At 39.2% G+C, this 20,847-nt stretch overlaps 1 protein-coding gene across 6 annotated transcripts in view; it reads right to left on the bottom strand.

Moving 5' to 3' along the window:
• Nucleotides 1-20,847, bottom strand: part of flrt2 (fibronectin leucine rich transmembrane protein 2) — a 71,513-nt gene that overhangs the window by 31,015 nt on the left and 19,651 nt on the right. For 5 of the 6 annotated variants that reach the window (XR_009785471.1, XR_009785470.1, XR_009785472.1 and 2 more), the window contains exon 2: nt 9,353-9,423. The gene's annotated coding sequence lies outside the window, so the exon portion shown is untranslated. Of the gene's footprint in view, nt 1-2,807; nt 4,494-9,352; nt 9,424-20,847 lie in introns of those variants that run through there. The other variant, XR_009785469.1, reaches the window with a different exon arrangement.

The raw sequence follows: 20,847 nt of genomic DNA, 5'->3' as shown, positions 1-20,847 counted from the left end.
TTTGTAGACATACTTGTACGAAAGCCAATTTACCCATTGTGCTCATTTGCAATGTTTTCATGGGTTTGATCTAAACTAACACAACCATGTTAAATAATCCATGACAATGGTTGTATTTACATCCAAAACTGTGAGCAGACTGTTGTAGAGGGGCTGAAGGAAACCAGGGAACTAAATACATGCAAACTGATGAGACAACAAGGAACACCTGGACAAGACGAGAGGGTGGAGGGAGCTGATTGGTTGACACAAGGTAGGGTTGACGAGAGAACAGGTGGAGACAAAAACAACGAGCAAAAAGGACATGAAGATGTGAGAGGAAATCTTGACAAATGAGACAAACTAAATTCAATCAACACGAAGTCAACAAAAACACAGCTCATCACATATATAGAGAAAAAGCTTAACGTCGCTTTCTGTCACAAAACTGATGTGGACATCTCTACTTAGGCCCACTTCAACTTCTGAAAATATCAGAACAATTGCCCATAGTTTGGATTATATAGGCTTGTATGAGCAATTTCTCAGTGATTTGGTGTCATGTTTTCTGGTGACATCTCAGAGACATATATTAATGAAGAGAGCGCAAGCAATATTTTGGTCTCCCGGGTCCCAGAGTCGCCGCGACTGATCAGTCTCGGCAGTCTTGGCAATATGTCCGCCAGGGAGAGAGACCCTTTAATCACTACCAGTCCTCCATGTTAACATGGATGTTTGAATTCAACAGCCGTCCAGTTGAATTCAATAGCTGTGCATGGCAGTGAATGAGTTAAGTCTGTTACTGTTTACTTTTGACCTTAAGGATAAGATTAATCAGAAGATATGAGTATTGCCATAATTGGGTTAATACTAGATTAGTATTGATGTCAATGCAAAAAGCAACCATAAAATAAATTTTTTAAGGAAACAATTTTAAGGGTGAGAACCATACGTTTTTCAGTCAATAACCTCTGTAATTTCAGTGGAAATTCCCTTTCTTTGCTGTGCCTGGAGACCTTTGGTGTGGCATATTTACTCTGCACGCTTCTGCACCTTGATAAAACTGCAGATACACAAGATCCTGACACATGCAAAGCTGATGTCCGTCTTTTCCACTCCAAACTGTTAATGGAGGGCAAAGAAAAGGGGGGAGTCAACTTAGATATGCAGATATGTTTATCCCTTGGTCAAATTCATTACCTTCCCGAGAGACATCATTAGCTTATCCAATTCCTTACTGCATTTATTTTCATCTGGACACTGCGAAACACTTGAAAAGGTGCCAGCCAAATTAGTGTTACAAGAAAAGTAGAAATCCCTGCACGTATCTTATACTGAACAAACTGTGGGAAATGATGGCAGAATTGCTTAAGCCATATAAGGCATTTGCTTTGGAGATTTTAGTAGTTTAACAATATGCTGATTATGTATAGAGTAGGGTGGCACGTTGGCACGCCAGTGGCTAGCACATCCGCCTCACAAATCTTGAGGTTGGGGATTCGAATCTGGGCTAAGGCCTTCCTGTGTGGAGCATGTTCTACCCGTGCTTGCATGGGTTTTCTCAGGGTACTTCCTCCCACAAGCTCAGAGTCAGATTATTGTACCAGCGTTTCCCCTCCTATGCCAAAAATGTATAGTTTTATTGCTTTTTAGTATTCATTGAGATATTTTCTGGCCCAAAATAAATATATGGTTAACCTCATGTAGCTCTCAGGGCTTTGTCCATTTGATTGAACCAATAAACCCTCTTTGCAGTCAATATAGCATAAGATATAGCATGGTGGGCCTCCATATTTGCAACTTGGCATCAAACGGTTTATCTAAGTTTCTGGCAAATTTAGTTAGTAATATCTTAGAGAAAATGTACAAAATTGTTATTTTTTCCCATTCATTATTCTATGAAATTCTATACATCAATGGCCTAAGTTTGCACATGCACACTGAGGGATGTGACTTTCATCTTGTACCTTCAGGGGTCACGCCAGTGAGTCACTCGGATGATTTGTTTGGCATAGTTTTTACGCCAGATGCTCTTCTCGATGCAACCCTCCCATTTATCTGGGCTTGGGACTGGCAGTTGACTGAGTATTGGGGCACTGGCAAGAAATCATACCTGCGCTGTCTGCATGTGAGGCAGCTGCATGTACCACTATACTATACTAGACTAGTCTTGTGAACACGATTACGTATACACAAAACTATATTGATAGGACTATAACCATTTTTTGGGGCCTGTCCAAAGGCTGAATCTGGGTCATTGCATGGAATGATAGTGAAGGCAGCCTTGTGAGTTATAGTGCTAGATAAAGTCCTGACATAATTCTTCCCTATGCTGAAGCCAGCCTGTAAAAACATTTGACTACAAGTAAGCCCCTGTTGTTCGGTAGCAGGAGGGGTGAGGGATAGGAAACATGCAGAGGGCGGTGTTGGTGTAGTAGTTTCGAAGGAAAAGGCAATGGAGCTGAAATGGCTTAGAAGAGGACAGGATGAGAGGATTGTGGATTACTGGCATTTTTGACATGAGGCACCGAATTCATCCTTGTCTCCCTAAGATTTAATACTCAAGCTGGCTGCTTAGCAACACACGCAGCAATTGTCAGGCAACGCCTATATATTGGCCATTTCTTTTGCTGAACTTCGCATCTCTGCAACAATATACAAATAATAAACTTCAAAGGATCCATGGACAGCATCTGTTCGAGTCTCCCTGACTGTATTACACTTTGTTCCTCTCAGCGGAACTCATAGGATCGAACACAATCTGTTCCAGACGCTGGTTGACCTCTGTTCAGATTCTGAAACATTTTTTCAATCGCAAGAGTGGAAATAATCAGTTGGAAACACCATCAAACTGTTGGAATCGTAAAACATTTACTTCTCTTACTTGTATTTTTAAAGTAAAATTTGAACATTCCTATTTCTTTGCATTGCAAAGATTTTCTGTGCCCCAAATATCTTTAATTATCAATTGTTAAAAGAAGTTAAATGCAGCGACAAAACACATGAACTTGGATAAGAGACGACACATTTGCGTTGAAGGTGGGTCCGCTTACTTCATGTGACCTACGTCGATTATATTCTGATTTTGGAATACGTGTACAATAAAGTCACAAAAAGGAAAATACACATGCAGTTAATCATTCATTATTCACTCAGGTATGCAAACGTCGAACGTGACTTCATGCATGAGGTTTTTTTTTTTTTTAACGCTGAAGAACTGTCTGACTTAAAAGGCAGATTGTTCATCACAATGCGAATAGTATGACCTGACAATATATTTAACTGTAGTAATTTTCAGCTACCTATTCATCTAGTCAAGCAAACTAATTGCATGAATTGCTTGTAAATGTGCATTAATCCAGTGATAGGATGGTTTGTGAGGAGGAGGTTGGCATGATGGTTAGATCAGATGTCGGCGTTGTTGTTTGATTCTTGAGCCGAGACTGCTTTTGACAGGCTTCACAGTGGGGGATCTCTGCTCCTGCAAGGTTTCTTTTCAAGTTCGTTTCCAACAGCAATTTAAGGAGAGTCATTCAAAAACCACAATAATTAATTATACCCTGAGCATGATTATTCTTTTTTTATTTTTATTTTTTTAGCTCACTGTAACCATATAGTACAGTTCCAGACAAAGGTATTGTTCACTGTACTTAGCGGACATTTTTTTTTACATATCTATAGTGCATAATAACTTTTTAATCACTGCAATCAGTGAGAAAAAAACACATCACAGAGACTGTGGCGCAGTTGCATTCATCATTTGAAGCAGAGAGGGTTGTAATTTTGGTTGTGAAAAAGGAAGACCACAATCCGGATACCTAAGATGCAAATATGGAAACGCTCATTATAAAAGTCTGTTTTGACCACCTGGATGAAAAAGTGCTCCATTTCCGATGCTAAAAAAAGATTTATGGGCCTATTCTGGGTCTGAGTAAAGACACTGTCAGAACAACTGGTGTTAAACAAAACATGAATTTTCAAACATTGTGCAACACCCGGAAACAAGAAGTCCCCGAAGAGCTGTTTTTTGAAGACTACAACGTAATTTAAGAGCGGAAAGACCAATTTTTCATCCTGCTTTTTCATTTTGGATGATGCTTAATAGTTCAACATTTTTCAAATGTCAAATCACACGGCTTTTGTGGAATGTGATTTTAGCTATATTTAGCAGCTGATCCATAAGGAAAAGATGCAGCATAAGATTGAAAAAATGGGAGATTAATTGGGGGTTGTTCAGTTTACAGTATTTGGTGAATGTACAGATGACACAATGTCAGTGAAGAGCCAGAAAAGCATCGGATGGACTGCAACTTACAATAGACAATCTAGAAGAGGAAGGAGCAGGTCTCCAGGTCACGAGAAAGATGGGCCTGATCCCACCTCCTATCCCTGTAGCTTTTCGTTTGTTTGAAGTCACATCTGGGCTCAATTTCCTCTCCTGACTCGAGCAAAGAGGAAGTCTTCTTGGTGGGTGGAAGGGCGGCTGCTGCCTTCCAGGCTTTACTGTACAAAAACTGTAAGCCATGAGTCATTTCACTCAGAAGCTGAATAAACGCAGCATCCAGTACTTGCCTCACTTGCATTTATCAAACTGGATTCAGGCTGGCATTTTGAGAGGGCTCAGATGTTCATGTGGGCAAATTTAGGTTGTAACAATAGAAAGAAAAACAATTCCATTAATTTTCTACTTGTGTGACAAAATACTCTCTTCAATTTGCGGCATTGAAGTAGTGGAGCCCAAAGTGCTATATTTTTTTTTTCCACCAGGCACCAAATTCCAGGCCTGGTGAGAATACAATAGAGGTGAATGCTAAGTGTGCCATTGCTTCAGGGCGGAGCCACAAAATCAGGAAAATAATAACCTTTCAATATATTGTAATTAAATTTCATTTACGTTATTACTGTTAACTTGAAATGAAAACGCTAACACAGATTCAGATGTAAATCAACGCCCAATTAATATTACTACAAATGACAATAGATATGCATATTTCAAGAGAGTTTGACTTTTGCTTATGAAAGAAAAGTTTTTTTATTTTGGGCACCCAACAAACCAGGCAAAAAATGTTATATTCTTAAGTGCAGTTTTTTTCTGTTACGATTAGTAAACAAAATATTTCATTACTCCACTCCAATGTACAGTATTGGGTAATTGAGCAATTTTGTACGATTTGACTTAGATCTTGCTTAAACTCAGTAAAGACTTGACTCAACATACTTTTAAAGGTCCCGCATTTTGGCTATTAGGACCTCCATAGAGTGACTCTCTAACATGGACTGTGTATAAAAGTGTCAATTTCATTGAAAAAAACAAATTGGTTTTGTCATATCAGTGTCCAGAAAAGGCCCCTCTGACAGCTACTTCTGTTTGACACAATTTTGTATCCACTTTGTCCATATTTGGCTAAGATTGCCCACTTTCCTCTGATTGGTTACCTCCATGTAAAAACCCACTTGTGAGAGCACACGTGTTTGTTATGTTGACAGCGCTGTCTCAGGGCAGAGATTTATGCTAGTGACGTAGATTAGCTCGAGAAATTCGAATGACCTGATTTCAGGCCTCTTGGCAGAAAAACGTCTGGAACTCAGGAATGCGTGGACAATTTTAATTCATATTTCACATGTTTACCAAGGCACCATAGTAAGAATATTACATCCCAAATGGTAGAACAAGTTGGTTTGGCAAAATATGTCCCATTTACTTTAGTGGAGACTTGATTTTCGTTACAGTAACTTGGCACTTGAAGTCCAAGACTTACAGTACTTGCAGCTCGCACATTGTGACTTAGTCCCAAAGTTGACCAAATTGAATATTGACCAGCTTCAGCAAATTCATTGTAGTCAAATCCCCAAATCATTTCTAAAAAGACCAACCTTCCATTTAATAGCAAGATTTTAAAAAGGCTGGTACAGTCAACTATATTATATAAATTAGTGTTATGATCAAATGTATATTATGTAAATGTTAACGTCGCTATAACCAGGGTCAATTCTAGGATCAGAAAAATCAAAACACATTAACAAAACAACGTCCTCTTTCAATTGTTTGTAATGTACATAATTCCAGTCTGGAACAAATTGTAATGGGTACAGTTAAAACAAATGACAGACAGCAGATTCAAATTTACATGTGAGAAACAGATGTTAAAACAAATAATTGGATCACATGTGAATTTGTTAAAAAACCCTTCTATCACTAAACAATTGCTAGAAGTCTGGCTCTCTGACTTCACCACACCTTTAATGCTGCAGACAGCTGTTAAAAGGCTGCGTCTGTTCGTAGAACGCTTATCAACTGTGTGTTTATCATCAGCTTTCCCCTCCAACTAATGAAGTGAGGCCTGAAACACCATACACCACAGCCCCTTGAACCTTTTCTCTTCTGACACCTTCTCACTGTTGATTTATTATTGCATGTTTTCAAATTAGTTCTGAGTGGAGAACGGCTCATGGCAATTTACACTCACATGGCTCGAGAGGCTTATTAATTGCTCTATTTTAATTACTCAAAATTCCTAGGCAGTGCAAATAATTAGATTTAAACTGGTTGTTTACTTATAATTCTGAATCATGCCTATATAAACGAGATGGTTAGTGTTTCTGTCATTATTATTATCGCAGGTTGAGGTTGCATTATCTATTCCAGACTGAGCTGCTGAAGTTGTTCTCTTTATATTCAGTTTAAATAGCTTTCAGCTTTAGAGTTTCTCAGCAGCAACATTTTGCATTGTAAGTAACAGTGTGTTGCAGGGCTGTATTACCTGTCTAAGTCCCCACGCTGACACACAGACTGAAAAATCCTCTGTTGCAAGATGAGACAGGAAGTGGGATAAATCCAGATTACATCAGCGACCAGGTGAAACCGCTTTCCAAAAGACAGCTACAAATACAATTATTCTTTCAGACACGGCTAAGCTATGGTGTTTAATCCTTTTCTATGCTGATGACACTACTTGTCTTTTCTTTTGGGGTGTCATAATTCAAATGTCTGATCTGAGGCTTTCGTTTCTTTCCTGTCGTTAATTCATCATCATCATCATGATTCCTTTTGTTATTTCTTCTAGTCACAATCAGCTCCACAGCATTAACCTTGGCAAGTTTTTCTGTAATTTAATGCTTTGTGGTTTTTCAACTTGGCGTGTGTACGTTAGCTCGTTTGGAATTGTGCTCACACGTCGAAATATAACTCCTCAAGGAACTGAATGCCCTGCAGACACACTGATGCAGATGAAACTGCTGGACTTTCTTCTTCTATTTTTTTCCCCCCTTACAACTTTAGCTTTTGTTTACAGGATCCTCCAGTCTTGCTTACCATGTCATGAAAAAAACAAATGTGATTTTTCTAAATGGCACTTTTGACCCATATGGTTTTGCTGAGGCAGTTAGCCCCCTTGCAACAATCTGCGGTTCCATCTGGTCACTGTGGTTACTTTGAGCACTCCCCTCCCTCCACTTTTGCTTTCACTTACTACCACAGCACGTCGCCCCAGTTTGGAAATAGACTGACAAAACATCCTAAGGGTGTCTCTTGGTGGACGCCTGCGTGAGAATTAGCGCTCCTCTTAGGGTGCCTCTGATGAATCAAGAGTGCCTTGTTTAGCCTCAGCTGGTCTTGTCTCTTGTCTTGTGAAGAGGAAGAACAAAGAGTGTGGGAGGAAGAGGAGGGGAGTCAAGGCGATGACTTCGGTGTGAGTGACAATGTAAAAGCAAATCGATTGAAAAGGCATCTCCTTTCAATGCTCATCCCCCAGAAGAGCAGAAGACAGCTCGTTCTGTCACGATCAGGTGGCACCAGGCCCAAACCTGAGGTCTGCAAGCGTGCGCAGATTCATTGAAAGGCACTTTTGTAAACAAATCACATGGCTATTATCTCCCCAGTGGACTCCAGTGATGACTCTGCATTGGGGGATTGGTCCTGCTGATGGCATTGGTTTTGTTTCTTTCAATACGTATTTTATATTTCATACAGAGAAAAGGTTCAACTGGAAAATCCTCATAATGCACAAACTACTGTTGTTGGAGTCATTTCTTAAGTGTCGTCTGAGTTCTTGTTCGGGGATGCTGTTTGTCCAAGATGGATGCCCCTTAAGTTATTCTATGACTTGAGTTTGAAATTATGCTCAGGAATTCTAAAGGATTAATGAAAAATGTGCTGCTATTTTTTGTGATGCCACCACAAAACCTTCCATCCATCCATTTTCCATACCACTTATCCTCACTAGGGTCAAGGGCGTGCTGGCACCTATCCCAGCTAACTCTGGGCGAGAGGCGATGCATACCCTGGACTGTTCGCCAACCAATCGCAGGGCACATATAGACAAAAAAATCATTCACCCTCAAATTCACACTTATAGGCAATTTAGAGTCTTCAATTAACCTAACATGCATGTTTTTGGAATGTGTAAGGAAACCGCAGCACCCGGAGAAAACCACCAAGCACAGGGAGAACATGCAAACTCCACACAGGAAGCCCGGATATGAATCCACGACCTCTGAACTGTGAAGCGGATGTGCTAACCAGTCAACCACTGTGCCAGCACCACAAAGTCAGTGAAGGCAAAAGGTAAAGGTATGATGGTGACCAGAAAACTAGATTTAGAAGTTATTGTGACTTGGGAATGAGGCACACACTTCGACCCACAATACTAATAATAGAATGTACTCAAAACAAGCTGCACTTGTTTCTGTCACTTCTTCCATTAAAGGTGAGTAAACTATTACAGTGGAACCTCAGGTTACGAACGACCATTTTTATGAACAATTCAGGTTATGCACAAACTTTTATTTACGTGCTATTTTTGTTGTGTGAACATTCTTAGCATGGACCAGTAAAAGGATCTATATTGTGCTTCTTCTCGTGCTGCATAACCATCACTGGCTCTTTGCATAACGCGTTTATCGCATCAATGTTCTTTCTCTCTTAATTAGCCCTCAGAATGGCTCATATTGATTACTGTCAGTTGAAAATGGCAAAAAACATCAATCCCAATTCACCGCTCCACGGCGGAAGACTGAAGACTGTCGTGTGTGTTGGCAAAATCTAATAGCGTCCCGCACTAGATTTGTGATTTACGTGGCAAAAAAGTCCAACGTTATTTTATTTTCCTGGTAAAATACTACAGGTATCGTCACTATGTATGACATTAAATCTTTAATGTAGACGCCGAAAGGTTAATGTCGGCCTAATCACGACAAAGTAGTTCTCCACGCTTTAGTGCACATAGAGGTTTTGCCTATGCACTCGCTCACCCAATCACAGATCTACCAGCAGCCATGTTGCATTTGTGAATGAAAGCGGAAATAGCCAAGATGTTATAAATGTAAATAAATTGCCTTGTGGAAGAAAAACAGTATGTAATGGTTAGTGGCTTACCTCCTGTCTTCTTTTCTTTCTATTTCAGGAACAGACGACTTCAGTCATTCCTGGATCATTGCACACGCCGTCTATTTCAACACAAATAGAGAAAAATATCTCAGATCCATTATAATCTAGCTATCTAGCTTATATCTAAGATGTTTGAATTCAATGTAAAATTCTAATTCGTTCTCTCTGGGTTTTGGGTTTTTCATTTTTCTTCTCGCACCCTCTTTGCTCTTAACTTGGCACAAAGCAGATTAATTGTGCGGCCTACAAAAGGTAGGAGCAAGCCAGTGCAACTGTCTGATAGCATGTCACATTAAGATGAATGCCTCATCCCTTTGGTCTTGATCAGCCCTATATAAAGACACAGTGCCCAGAATAACCACTAAAACAATGGGAGAACCTGACACTAATGCTGGCAAAGGGTGTATTATGACGTATTGAGAAATGTTGACCAAAGTGACATTTTGAACACCCTGCCAGGCTGCTGGATTGGGTTGTCACGTCAACACAGCATGATGGGAAAGACGCATGGAGAGGACTTTTGTTTCTCTTTGTAATTATTGACATTGGTTCTTTTCAAGGCAGAAATACAACAGTATATATTGGGAGGATCGGGGACATTGTTGGTATTGCAATGAACACACGAGTTACAATTACAAACTGCGTTATTAAAAGCATGTATCATTGATCAACTGATATTATTCTGTAATACCTTATAAGATGTTTATGTGACATCATGATATATTGTATATATATGTTTTTGAAAACAATAACACTGCTAACATCTTTATGCTGAAGGCAGTGGTCTGTGAGTTTAGTCTAGGCATGTACAAGTGCATACCAACCACAACAATAATGTTGGTTTGTAGTAGCATTTAACGCTTCTCCGGCAGGGTGTTGATTACACCTAATTACTCATCAATGTCCCAGTCAACGCTCATACATTGCAACAAACGACATCCAAAAGACAGTTTTGACCAGGAGGAAAAGCAGTTAGAGTGCATGTGCGTTGATTTCTTTACATAGTGACGGAATGCATATTACATGTTTTGTCTTATTGCAGCACTACATGATTGGAATTAATTTGACAACATTGTCATGTTGTCAGTATGTGTAACTTTCAGGAACCCAAAGTAAAAAAAACTTGCCCTTTAAACTGGGTTGTTGTTGCATATATGTACCCTTCGAGTCAAGCAAATGATGAATGTTAAAGTGAAATAAATACAGTGTTTAAATTATAAGTCAGTGTCACTTATTTTAACATAAAACATGTAAAGGTATCTCCATTCTCAACTTATTTGAATTATACCAAGTACAAAATGAAGATCTCATTTGAGATGGGTGTGGTATGATGTTTGTAACATAAGCCGCATATCGATTCTGTTTTTTTTTTTTCCTGAAAAGCCAGTGTTTTGGAGAGCGAAGCAACAATGTAAACACTGACGTTATGACATTGCCAAAAGATATTAATGCTCAAAAAGTGTTCAAATGGATTGCTCTGATGTCACCACTATCTTATTCACAGCCCCTTGGGGACAAAGTTTTGCTATCGTACGAGAACTTTGGCGACTCAGCTGTGTCATGAAGCACCCACAGTCGTTACACAGATCAGGATATATTGGCATACTTGGAAAGGCAATTGATTGAGTGGTTAGACCCTGAAGTGGTCATCAGGTGGTTGCCTATGGGGAAATTAATATTCAATTGTAAGACCTAAACCATTCTTTGTTTGAAATCCTTTTTGGATTTGTCATTTTGCATTTACTCAATAGGAAGCTTTTAAAAAGTGGTACTGTCGAAACACTTTGGTGGTGGCTGCTATGATCTATATCAGAGACATTTTGAAATACAAGTCCTCACTTTCTTTCATGCTCTTTAAATACTGCTTCTTGGATTACCATACAATGTCTTATGCTAAAGGGAGGGTTAGTAAATCAGTTGGGACGGGTCTCTATACAGTATGATACTTCCCTTCCTGTTGCAGTTAACTAAAGCCTTGTCTAATATTGTGGTTTTGTCATGCTAAATGCCCTTTCCTGATCTTTCCCTGAAACCAGATGTTATGTATCCATACATTACCCCCCCTATTTAAGATGTGGTAATCCTGTTTTTTTATTAAATGCAATCATGATGTATGTAATTTTGACACTAAACACCATTTGTCATAGCAAGTCACTTGTTTGACACAACCTTGGGATCGAGCATGTGGTACTGTCAACGAAGGAGAGCACAGGCCAGTTACGCTGCTTCAAACTGACATCCACACTGATGTGTGATGGTTAAACAAATAGACTGGAGGCAGAACATTGCATACGCTGTAACAGAGGGGTTTGTATCTCGCCCTCCGAGAGTGGCTTTTTTCCACACAGAGAACCTCTTTGTTCTCCCGCCGACCTTCATCCAGACACTTTTATTTGACAGCAAGGTGTGCCCTACAACAGCCCACTGGAGCTGATGTCCCTATGCAGCCGCCAGGGCTGGTGATTACGACTGTCATAAAGAAGACCTGACTCCATCTCCTTGGTGCATAACAGTAGGAAAACAATTGCAGGCACGAGTACCAAAATATGCAACCAGAATGACAAAAATCCCTAGTCCTGTTATTCAACTGTTATGGCAACTAAGAGCTATTGAGTATTTCTCATGACTATCTACTTTCCCCTGGGTATCTGATATCTTTGAGGGGAGTCTTGAAATGCCTTAGAGAGGTAATCGGAATGCACAGACTGCACATGGAAGCATTTTAGATGCCTGCAATCGGTTGGCTGCTAGAGAGATGCAAGATGAAACATTGCTCAATGTCCTCTTCAATGTATCTCTTGGAAGGAGAGTGTTAACATATGTTCCATTCCCGGACCATCTCGCCATGCGTGCATCTGTTTGGAGTTGCAGTATAGTAAGTGTCGTGTCATAGCAAGGGGTTGTGTAGAACTATGCCCTTGAGACTTTAGTGCTGGCTCACGTCCAGCTTTGCTGATACGTTAACAAGAAGAACTTGTTCTTATCAATGGGGAGCTTTATTTCTGTTGTACACACACAGAGACACACTCACACACTTAAAACTAAAACATCAGCAAACTCAAAGCAGAGACGGTCACACAGATAGCCACCATTCCGATAGTCACAGACACATCTACAAATAATTGACTCATACCGAGTCAAATACAAATGGAGAGAGCATACAGTAGGAAAAAAAACAACAAACCAAAGCAGACAAACACTTACAGACAAAAATATAGATACAAGAGTAAAATTGACCGAAGATCTATTCCCATCCAAAACCTGCAATTGGGGTGCCCACTTCCAATTTGGTACCTATATCTAATCTACATCGAGAGCAATAGCCAGCTACAACACAACACAACAATACGTTTAATAGCGACTGACTGTTCTTTTTATTAATAAGGGCAACCTCGGTATTACTCATTATTTTTCATTATTTACTGATTGATGCACATCTATTATCCTGTATTTGTTTATGCTTTTGCAGTAGTTTAGATGAGTGATTCACAGCCACAATGCCACAGCAAATTAGTGTGCAGTGTGAGATCATCAGGTGTTCCTCGGGAAATTATCCCATTTCAAAGCTTTGAAAATATCATGTTCTAACCATTAGCCCATTATCAAAAACAGTAGAGAAAATTAGTCGATTTTTTTTTTTTTTAGAAAGGCAGTGCACTTAAGTATAAAACTGCCATATTTATTGGACGACTCAAGAAAACAAACAAAGTAACATTTTCCCTTCATGATAAACAACTGTCAATTGAACCTCCCACCTCCTTTCATAAAAATGTAGCAGGATTTCATACAAAAAATAGTATACTTTAGTAATATATATATATATATATAAAACACTGGTCCCGATGTTTGTTTGTGTTGTCAGGGCAGACGCCAGTATGTATAGGTCATCAGTCTGTATTTTGATGGCATCTGGCTTGCATTGACAGGGTACCCTAGTCTGCAGCCACGTTGGCAGTAGCCGATAAATGTTGGACTTTTTTATTACGTTTGGACAAGGCGCGATTCTGGTCTGAGGATCTCAGATTTCATGCATTTAATGCCATGATTTCCCCGTTTTCTCCCAAAAGAGCTGCCATGATTTCCACATTTCCTTTCTAACTGTGCTACTTTGGAAGGGGAAAAAAATGAATTACTACCTCACCTGAACCTGTAAACACAGCCTGAGTGCTCGTGTGTCACTTCATGGGTTACGATGTGGCACCTGTTGCGCCTGATAATACAAGCCACCACTGCTACGATGCAGAGCAATTGCCAAAATTCCCATATTTTGTGAGAAAATAAAACCAGAATTTATGTTAACTGCACAAGTGTAGTTGCTCACAATGCAAAAATGAACTCTTGGCAACAGCAACATTTAGAAATGCACTCCATGGATAACAATGCAATGGAAACAACATTTGCAGAATGGCTCAACCTGAATAAACTCTAATTCAGCATAAACCAGACTATGATTAAGAAATTGGAGGTTTCAGAGATTAGTCACATCATTATTTTGCACTCCTGACAATGGCTACCAAAACATACATTTCTGGGCTGAGGAGGGAGAACCATTTGGGATATATTGACATGATGCTATTTGGGAGACGATGTATTACGTCAGTACTTAAGTGGGAGTGACTCCATTCAAGATTTTTTCTCTATAATATGTATAAAAAGATGACAGATGCACCAATTAAAACACCATCAAATATGATAACATTTCGACTGAAGTAAGGTTACGGTTATTGCTGCCTACAGTATGTAGAAGGGTTAATCGAAGCATTAATACAGTAATATCTTCGTACAGTTATTTTCATACAACATGTTAAAATGTGATTGATCATTTATTTATAATGATGAATTCTAAATGGAAGTCGTGATCATTATTGATTGTTCAGGAGAAATCATAGGGTTCTACTGCCTTACAGAGAGGGAGTATTCGGCACTCGTTTCATCTGAGGTTACAGAATATGGTCCCGTGCCTGAGGAAGAGCTACCGCTGCTATATTGGATTTTTTTTGTAAATACATGAAATAGCAGTAAAATTTTTAGGGAGGTTGATTGTTGTGATCCTCAATGATCCTGGTTTTCGTGTGAGATGAGTGCAAATGATCTTAACAACAAAGTTATCTCCCTATCAGCATGCTTCTCCCTCCGGCTCTCAAATATCACCAGTTTACTGAGTTTACTGTGTTTGTGCAGTATTTACATGCATGGGATTACAGAGCCGGTTTTCTAACTTGTCTTGTCTCATACATTTACCATACAAGTGATAGTCAGGGATGATGACAGCAAGTAAAAGATGCCATTCAATGGATTGTAAACATCCGGTACAACAGCTCTGCCATGAATTTGACTTTTATGAACCTTGTAATTTCCCTTTTTTTGGGAGGGGTCATTGTTGACACTCTTAGAAAGGTAGTAACTTTATTTATCGTCATCACAAAGGTTCTAGTGGGTGCTGTGTTTCATTGGAGTACATTAAATGACAAATTATGTCTTAGATTTTACAACTGTGATATAACTGAAAGGGAATGGCTCGATAAATACTGTGATGTAACCAATTTATACACTCGGACAATAACTCAGACTTTTGTCAAGCGCCGATAAGGGTCAGTAAATGCAACACATAAGATCACGTGCCAAAGTGAGACTGACAAGCGTAAACGTCATGGCAAGTGCCAAAAGGAAGGAAGGTAGAATGCTGTGTGTCAAATTTATTGTCAAAGTTAAAGGGAAACAGGCGTGCAAAGTTTGACGAGGCATTGGAAGAGTTAAAAAAAACCCTTCACTGTCATTACAGCTCGAAACATGTTAAAGTGGACGGGTTGAAAGGATAAAATGAACACTCTCTGCCTCAGTTTGGGTGCCCAGTAATCAGCTTTCATGCAGGTATTGCAACTTTTAATGTTTTTTTTTTTTCAAAAGGCACTATACTCCGTTAAAAATACAGAGGTACCTTGATATACAAGTGGAATTTGTTCCATGACATCTTGTTGCAGAAACATTTATGTCAAACCCGTTGGTTAAAGGGCGAAAGCACTGCAACGCAGATGTTAATTAGCATTAGCATTAAGCTAGCATGGCCTATCTTCAAACAGTTTGGCTGTTTTGTATACACAATGTGTAATTCTGTTTGATTTATGTTTAGTTCGACAGTAAACTTCAACTGGGAGTGGAATTAAACATCTTGAAGCCTCTTATTTGATAAATTGCTCACTATTTGCCAAACAGCAACTTACTGGAAAGTGTGTTGAGTTCACTGCCACCATAAAGCGATCCAATGGCATTCAATTGAGCACAGACCTCAACCAAGGCCAAAGGATTCCAACATGGATCGGCACTAGTAATGGGCATAGTGATCAATTTAGAGTTCTGAATTGTGTAGAGTTTGTGTCTTGAAGAAATGGATGCAAAACAGAGTCTACTGTTTGGCTGCAACTGGCAGAGACGTCTCCAAGAACAATAAAAGATCAGCTATTGGAAGTCGAGGTACATCCAATCAGACCTCTGCTATGGCATAACTCTTCCAGGCGCCGTTACTCTACTCAATACAACACTGTCATAGAAATGGAAGGTTATTTTACCCAGTTCCATAATCCACCCATCCATTTTCAAGCAAGAAAAAAAATGGGGTCAAATGTTCATCCTAGTTCTACACCGGATGGCTGTGGTAACGGGTGGTTAGATGTTTGTACAAAATTTTCAGTCAGTTTTCTTCAGATTGGTCTAATTGTTATCATCTCTCAGATCATTGTCTGCCAGAGGTTTTGGGTTAGTGCTGAGGAGGATTGTTGCATGAGAGTGCTTTACATTCAACATTTGCATGTAGTGTATGTAGTCACGTTTAAGCACAAGTACAAAAAAAAAAAACTCTCTTGAAGCAACACTAACTTAGGAGAGTAAGGAAAAAAAGAAAACATATATTGGAAATATTTCTCAGTGGTTGCATCACCAAAAACACATTTTTACAACTAGATAGGCAATGCATTATTTAATCCAGCTATTGATTGGTGGATTTTTAGGACTACTCGTCTCAGGATTGCATTAATATGGGGAGAGGCACTGACTAAATGTCCTCTCAGAATGAAAGCTTCTCATCTGTAGCAAATGCAACATTTTCTGGATGGATGAGAGAGTAATTGGGTATGTATATGCGGTGAATAATAAAGAGGGTGGGAAAGAGGCACAGGGATAAATAATGATCACAATAGATTATATTAGTTACAGCGACGAATGGTGAAGAAATCCTCTTACCCAAAGTAAACACAGTGTCTACAGTGTGTGGAAAATGCAGCTCCTGCTCTTTAGTTGTACAGAAGCCAAACGCTGCATTGCTCATGGTGTGTGTCATATAATTACATAAAAAGTCAGGTCCCTGCGGAGGCAAGGTGTTAAATGTTTTTTCTTCAAACAGATCATTATTCTTGGGAAAGAGTACAAGCTTGTAGCATGGCTTCAGAACACTCTGGAGGTTTTTGCTTTGTGCTCAGACGCTGCTCTTTGCCTTCAAGTCAAGACACCCTAAACAGTTGCACAGACTACCAACATAATGATCATTTTTTTCCCCACTTCATCTAACATTTATCCTTATAGATATCTGATCATTATATGAAATGATTATGTTTGCCACTTCTGCTGCAGTAAAACATCCTGTTAAAGAAGATGTAAGTACTTGGTTTGTAGGAGGTATAATTGACATGGCCCAAAACCTGACCATTTCGAATTCACATAACATGGTGAATTCATGCCAAGCAGTTTGAAACTAATACAATGCTTGTTGTTTTTTTCTATTAAATGTCCTTTTGATCCAAGGCTGGAGAAAAATAATGAAGTGAATCATTTAAATGCTTGATCACATAATTATACATTATTTCAGACAAGGTTGTCAATTCATAAAGCACAAACTTTTATGAGGACAAATGTGTCTATAATCATCTATGTTGACAACCTTTTCTGCTATTCTGACCTTTTTTCTGTGTCATCTTGACTGTTAACACAAGTAACATAATAAAGTGACATCAACATCATTAGTAGTGTAACTTCTAACATCCGCTCATGTATTAATGTCCTATAATTGGGCTAAGAGGCTTTAAAACTACTGATATCGTGAAGGTAGAATATCTTTAGGATCAGTGATGTGATGTTCTTCCATTTAGTTATGAGTGGGATTTCAATGTAATCCTCCACATTTGGTTAGATTGCTCTAAAGTGGAAATGGCTTATTGAATACGGCACTATACAGAGCGGAGGAGAGATTATGTAGGAGAGTAATAGAGCTGTGGAGGACTGTTTGCCTCAGCCCACACCCCCCTTACCTGCATAGTAAAGCCAGGAGGAGGGCAAGGGACGGACGGATGTGACTACATAAAAGCACACGCTTTAAAAAGTAGTCAAGCATTGTTCTCACTAGGACACTTGTTTTATTAGGAAGACCAGCATTTTTTTCAAGCGCTTATCAGGTGTGTTAAGTAATCATTCTAATTGTGACTAGGTGAAATTAGTCAAAGGTTTCAAATAACCTTTGTATACTGTAAATTGATTATATATTTTTTTTATTAAAAATGGGCAGAGGTGTGTCTGAAAATGAGCATGTGCATAGGGGTACCTTCATATCGCTTCGTTACGATTCAAGATCAATGGTCATTTAATCATCGTCCCAAAAGGAATGACAAATAGAGCACAGCACCTCGGCGGCCCGCAATCAAAGAAAAAGGTCAGAACATTTCTAAATGAAACTCAAACTAGTGGGCTAAAAATGTCCACATGCCAAAGTTGTGCACATGGCCACAACTGCGTACTTAGCACAAGGGCACAGCAAAAGAATACAAGCCTCTCATACAAGAGTATTTCAAAACACATTCAAGTTCAGTCTGCCACGACAAGCAACACACAAATGCATATTGGATATTACACATTCAATGTTTGCTTCTGCTTGACTGAAAAACACAAATGCAAGCTAAAGTAATCTAAAATCTAATTTACCACTATGGGGGGGAAAAAATACCTTAGTGGCTTAAATCTAAATTATACTCCATTAACTTCAGGGGGAGATCAGGAGTAAAAATGAATCAATTATGATTGGTTCTGGTTTTTAAGATATGTTCAGGGACATCCTGTGCTGGGATAACTTACTGCTAAGTGAGGCAAACCAAAAAAGGGAAATAATGACCATAATGAGGGGTTAAGTACATTTGCAATAGAAAACTTCTATCCATAGTGTGTTCAGGCTTTTATGAAGGCAAATTGTCGCCCCTTTAATGTGTGTGGTGCTTCTGGGAAAAAAAACAACTTCATTCCCTCTCCCTGGAAACAGTTTAGTGATCTTGTGCGGCGGGCAAATCAATAAATAGGAGCACATAACTCTTTTCACCCCCCAACTCAGCTTTGGCAGCACCCCTCCTCTGTGCATGCTCCAATTTCAGAGTGACAGAGGTGATCTTTCCTCTGGCTTCCTTTAGATGGAGACCGCTGGGCCGTTTACACTGCAGAGTGCGAATGAAGGATTTCTAATGACTCTGCTCTCTGATCGTCTTCCAGTCGTGGCCGAGGCCTCTCGCCAAGGACCTTCCAAATCGACGCAACTACTCATCAAGCAGTCCCATAATTCTGGGGCAAGAGCCTCTGAAACCAGGAAGCCCAGATATGCGAAGTGTTAGCAGATGGAGTTTGTTCTGTTTTTTTTTTTTTTCATTATTATTTTATTATTATCGCATTAATTTCTTTTTCAAACACACCGTCTTGATTGCTGTGTTGCGATGAATTATTTATGAGAACATATTTTTATGGAAACGTTGAATTAAACTCTACGGGGTACGAGGGCCTGAGGGAAACCTTTTGCAAAAATCCACCAATGTTTTTTTTTATTTCATTAATGCAAAACCATCCATGAATAATAAGTGCCCTGTCAAAAATTAATATGGATAAAATACATTGGTTATCTCCTAAAATTGGGTTATTAGTGGTAAAATTTAGCTGCAGTTTAAAAGAACATCTTTTTACAGACTCACAAAGTGAGAGGGATGTCTTCATTTTTTGCCTGACAACTTCACAAAAAGATTCAGCATAATTAAATAATTCATTGTGATCCCTGTCTGTATATTGCGCCGACCAAAAATACCAGTCACATAAATGGTGAGTGTCAAATCTTTGTGGATGAATTCCATTTCACATTTTTCCTGTATTGTGGAAGCCTTGAAGCTGATTGCCAGGGAAACTAATCATCGGGAAAGGATACTAAACCAGTGATCCCCAACCAGTGTGCCGCGGCACATTGTGCCATGAGAAATTATCCAATTTCACTTTGAGTAGTTTTGTACTCAACAACACTGGCCAACATTTTACACTCACAACATAAATTGAGTAAATTGAGACAAGATCATCTTTAAAATCAGTGTACTTTTATATATTTTTGTTTGGTGGTGTGCTAGGAGATTGTTCTAATGTAAGATTTTGCCTTGGCTCAGTAAACAATCTCAATGAATGACTAATTCAAGTAATCCAGACAAAAGTGTCTGAGAAAATCATCTTTGGACTTTGTTTTTTTTAAGTTAAAGTATTCCAACTTTACCTTAAAAATGGAAACAGTGAGGCCATTTCTGTCAACATTTCCCCTTTTATTTCCAGTTACATCTAGGATATGAAATAGTTACATGTGGATATGATATATGACCCACCCATTTTTCATGTGAGCAAATGTTTTGGAACATGTGACTGATAGGAGTTTTGTTTCCCAGGTTTGTCCTAATACATTGATTACTCTAACAATAAAGTCACTGATGGTGTAATGGTTCATTTGTCTGATTTCCGTGTACGTAGTGTGAATTTTTTGGATGGATGGATGGATTCGACGCTCGGTTTCTATCTACTGTATAACTAGTCAGAAGTGTAACCAACATAAAATGAGAGAGCTGTCTATGGGTGTGGCTGTACTATTGATTTACAGGAAGTGCTTTTTTTTTTTTTTTTTTTTTTCCATGGGGGCATTGCTTGTTTGTACAGAATTTAAGTTTGTTCCAAAAGAAGCTGCTGCTGCTTTTTGGTCGCACTTCCAAGTGACTGTTCCCATTAAGAGAAATGCTTCCCAAAAGTAATGTGTAGTTTCCTGTGCACTCTCACAAAGCACAGTTGTCATACCACATTTATGTCATAAGATCTAGAATAGTACACTTTAAAGCCAAGTTTCTTAAGTAGTTATTTCAACATTAATATAAAGCTACATGCCTCAGAGCGTGCCGTAATGCCAGTTGGGGCTAGATGTCAGATGGTGGAGCTGAGGCAACGAAGAAATGAGCAAAATTAAAAGAAAGGTCATGGTGGATTTTTAAGGTCTTGAAAGAAAATCAGGGCTTCACCTCAAGGGGGTAGTTTGGGTCCAAAGTGGAGACAAACCTGAGAAACCATTGGGAGGGGTGTGGGGGTGGGGGGGGGGGGGGGGGTGGGAGAGTTCATCACCTCCATCACTCCTCCAACACTGCTCATCCGCTCAGAAACGGAAACATCAC

The sequence above is a fragment of the Phyllopteryx taeniolatus genome, chromosome 18 (genome assembly GCF_024500385.1).
Source record: "Phyllopteryx taeniolatus isolate TA_2022b chromosome 18, UOR_Ptae_1.2, whole genome shotgun sequence".
NCBI lineage: Eukaryota > Metazoa > Chordata > Actinopteri > Syngnathiformes > Syngnathidae > Phyllopteryx > Phyllopteryx taeniolatus.
This window is presented reverse-complemented; position numbering and strand designations above follow the sequence as displayed.